Raw genomic sequence first — 4,494 nt, forward strand, 5'->3', positions numbered from 1 at the left:
AAGAATTTACATAAGGCTATCGATTTGTTTGAACACATGGCCCGAGGGTTCAAATCCAGCAAGGAGGAAAAGAACTTTGATAGCAGCAAAGCTATTATTCCTCCTCCATGGGCATGCCCTGCTGAAACCACAGATCTGCAAGAAAATGCTGAAGGTTAGTCCGCCTGTGAAGACTTAGATGCACCAGCGGATAAAGAACCAAAAGTGAGAGGAGCATTCGAAAAAATCACCTAAATCGAAGCAGATTGTTCCACTTACATTGAAAGAAAACGATGGTGAAGGCAGAAAAGCTGAGCAACAGCAAAAGCAGGAGGCCAGGGAAGGCCAGAGTAGCTTAATGCGCCGAAGGAAGCGCCTGCACTGCAAGGGTTCCAGATCCAGCAAGGAGGAAAAGAACTTTGATAGCAGCAACGCTATTAACCCTCCTCCATGGGCCGGCCATGCTGAAACCACAGATATGCAAGAAAATGCTAAAGATGAGTCTGCCGGTCAAGAATTAGATGCAACAACTGATAAAGAAGTCAAAGGTGAGAGGAGCATTCGAAGAAATCACCTAAATTGAAGCAGATTGTTCCACTCGCATTCGAAGAAAATGACGGTGAAGGCAGAGAACCTGAGCAGCAGCAAAAGCTTAATGCGCTGGATGTTTTCAGACATCAACGTGGATCATCTTTGGACGGCCTGGAGTTCCTCTGTCCGAGCTACCAATGGCTGAGCAAAAATATAAATGCAGATTTGTTTACCGTCGATCATAAATACTTTATACGGTTGATAACCATTGTAATTTGTTTATTGCAATCGATGCATTTGCAACGCTTCTTCTTTGCCGAATTCTTTTCATTTTCGTGTGTATTGCAACATTTCCCCTGATTTAAATGGCCATTTCCGTCATTACACCAGCAGTACTATAATGTAAAAAAATTACAAAAATAGTGAAGTGAAAATGGATGTCAAAGTATACCTGAGCATTTAAATGGCCATTTCCGTGATTACACCAGCAATAGTGAAGTGATAATGGATGTCAAAGTATACCTCACCTTCGAATTACAAACAAAAGAATAAGCCATGGCAAACTCGATTTGCTGTGATTATTAATTGAAGTTCAAACCATGGCTATGGTCGGATCACAAGAACACCACCAGAAATTATCATTGTCATTCATTCAGCCACCTGCACTTCTCATAATTCACACTGCGGAGGAAGGGATGGAACTAAACTCCATTGGATAAACAGAGCTTGGAGCAGAATGGACGGAGTTGAATATAGTTCACAGAATCCCTAGATCAACAGGTCAGATGGAGTCGCCAATAAGCACTTTGCCGCATGGAAAGGTTTCGCCTCAGTTCATTGGGAAATGTACTTCTCAATCTCCACTTGACCAAATTACACCAGTATATCTTCACCGTTGGATTGGAAGGCAGTTACAATTAAACGGCGATAAAAAAGGGTGTCAGAAAAAAACGGCGATAGAAAAGGGTGTCGGAAAATTTCAATGCCTGTCTGTCATAAGCCATGGATGTCATTCTTGTAATTGTTCTTGTAATAGTGCATTAATCTTAATCAACTTATAGAAAACCTTCACCATCCACATCATTAAATTTGTATTCAGCTGCCTCCCTTTTTTTATACTCCAAATTTATTTTATTATTTTAAATTAATGGTTTAATCATAACAGAATTTGCGTTTAATTTTGATATTTAAATGGAATAAATTAGATTTATGTAAATTCAATAAAACTCTATTATTTTAAATTAATGGTTTAATCATAACAGAATTTGAATTTAATTTTGATATTTAAATGGAAAAATTAGATTTATGTAAATCATATAAAACCTATAAAAATTTTATTAATGTTTAATTAAAATAATTTTTTTTTATAATTTTAAAAAATATTTTATTTTTAATTTTTTTTAATTATAATCGGAATGTTTGTTAGTTATTTTAAAATAATGAGTTAATCATTAGAAGTGGGCCTGCACTATTTGTGTTTAATTTTGACATTTAAATGAGAAAAATTATATTTATGTAAATCATATAAAATTTATTAAATAAATAGATTTCATTATTATAAAATAAATTTTATTATAATTTTTATATAAAATTTTAAAATTAAAATTAAAATAAATCCTAGTGAGAAAGATAATCATTATAGTTTAGTAATTTATTTTAAACAAAGTTTAATTAATAGATAAATATTTTTTTTCTAGGTTTTTTTTGGTTCAAAATACAACAATTATAGGTTTAAGTTGTTTATTTTGCATAGTTCGAGTGGTATACGGGTTATTTTATGATAATAAATCTATTTATTATCTGCGACTGGGTTCTAGATATAATCTTCTCCGCGGCTGGGTTCTAGATCTAATCTTCTGCGGCTAGATCTAGATGTAATCGTCTGCCTTATTTCTCTGCGGCTGGGTCTCGGCTCCCACGTTGTGTTTCGGCACTCTCCGCTGTCTCACGCTGTGGGGTTATCAAAGGCAACAACCAATTTCATAGACAAGCCACCTGTTCAATCTTCTGGGGCTAGATCTAGATCAAATCTATCTTCTGTGACTAGATCTAGATCTAATCTTCTGCCTTATTTCTCTGCAACTGGGTTCTACGGGCAAGTAAGATATGGCTCCCAGCTTCGCAAAAATAGTTGTTGGCTCAGTTCCATCCGCTTCTGGAGGGCAAGCTCCTGCCCATATCGTCAGTGAAGCCCCAGCTCCCACTGTCCAGGTGGTCCAGGCCTCACTCGATGAGGCTTTGAAGTTTTCTGAAAGTGCCATAATCTGCCGGTTCAGTGGTTTATGACTATAGCTGATAACTCTCCACAATTGGATCTCGGAGGTATGGAAGCCTGTCATTTTTTATGAAATTAATATCTACCCCTATTGCTAGGGGTTTCTTTATAGTATATTTTGAAAATCCTGAAAGCAGACGATATATTCTAGATTCTGGCCCTTGGTTTTGGAAAAACTCAGGCCTATTCATGAAGCCATGGAACCCATCATTCGATCCCTCAACAACAATCATAACCTCAACACCAGTTTGGGTGAGATTGCCAAGCCTACACTTGCATCTCTGGAATCTCTCCTCACTAAAAGCCATTGGAAATGCAATTGGGAAATTTTACTGCAGGTGCCTAGAAACAGAGGAATATGCCAAAACCACCTATGCACGCATTTGTGTGGAAATGGACTTCAGCACCAGATTCCCAGCTGAAATAAACCTAACAAGTAAAGACTATGTGTGGAACCAGAAACTCGATTATGAAAGTGTCCTATTCCAATGTCGATCCTGCTTTGAGACAGGCCATCTAGCCAAAAATTGTCCAAAAGCCTCCCAGAAAAATTCTACTAGAAAAAACCACCACAGATCTACATGGTGGTAAGGAGCACAAAAAAAACACTACATTGTCATCAAAGAAGAATACTCTAGAGAAAACTCTGAATCACAAGAAATTGGGCAAGAAAGAAACAACTCTCAAGACAAGCAGGGAGAAAGCCACGCCCAACAACAAAAAAGTGAACTCGACAACCCCTCAAGCATCAATAGTTATGAGGATTCAAATACCGCACAAAATAAATCTTCATTTAAAAGCAAAGCAAATCTCCTAGACCAAACTTCTTCTCCGACTATCTTCAAAAGAACGAACACAATAGATCATGAAGCTAAGACACCAATGTCCCAAGAACTAGAAGAGATGAAGGAGATGCAAGATAAAAGAAGTTGGAAGACTGTAGAGAAAAAAAGAAAGCTACAACACCAATCTCGCCAAAAAAGACGAGGAGCCAGACAATTAAAAACTAAGAAAATTATAGGTCCGATAGACCAATTTGGATTCAATGGACGTTAACCATCATCATCATTATGGATATAAAAATGCATTTTAAATAAGGAAAAATCACAATATTACTAAAAATTATATCATTAAATTCCAACTAAAAGGTTATTTCATTTTTCACTTAGACTTTTATTGTGTTAATACTTAAATTGATACTAGAAGAAAATATTTTAAAAAACAAATTATATACATAGCAACAATATACATGATTTACCTTGGAAAAATTCTACTAGGAAAAACTAGACAATAATAAATCAATTATCTTATAGTTTAAAGCATAAAACCCATGAATAGTGCTACCAATTGCTTCCTCTAATGTCTTGTGTGAGAGAGATTAGATATGTCATCCACCTTAACTTCCATCCATAATAAAAATATAGTCAAAACAATAAAGAAAACTAGAATCACAAATATGCCCAATCAAATCCTTCCCATAAAAATAATGAAATGGGTGATGCCTAATTCAAACCATAAGGGAGAAAAAACAAAGTTCAAAGGAAAAAAAATGTAGAGGTAAATTCAAAAACAAATTAGTCTAAATGGATAATTATAACATAGGTATAAGGTACCAAAAATGCAATGTCAAACCAACAATTTGTCACATCTAGTTAAAAATTCTAGACATCATATGCATGTGTCTACCCTATTAATGGATATTGATGTCC

General features: G+C 35.6%; 1 long non-coding RNA gene across 1 annotated transcript; it reads right to left on the reverse strand.

The window, feature by feature from the left end:
* Positions 1-256: 256 nt before the first annotated feature.
* Positions 257-1,191, reverse strand: LOC149209615 (uncharacterized). The gene is made up of 3 exons (XR_016252241.1): positions 962-1,191; positions 554-866; positions 257-443 (listed from the first exon to the last, which is right to left on the reverse strand). It is a non-coding gene; the product is annotated as an uncharacterized LOC149209615 (long non-coding RNA).
* Positions 1,192-4,494: the final 3,303 nt, after the last annotated feature.

This window comes from Pinus tabuliformis, chromosome 1_2 (assembly GCF_031772625.1).
Source record: "Pinus tabuliformis cultivar Carrire ecotype Pingquan chromosome 1_2, CPIR1, whole genome shotgun sequence".
In the NCBI taxonomy this organism is placed as follows: Eukaryota; Viridiplantae; Streptophyta; class Pinopsida; order Pinales; family Pinaceae; genus Pinus; species Pinus tabuliformis.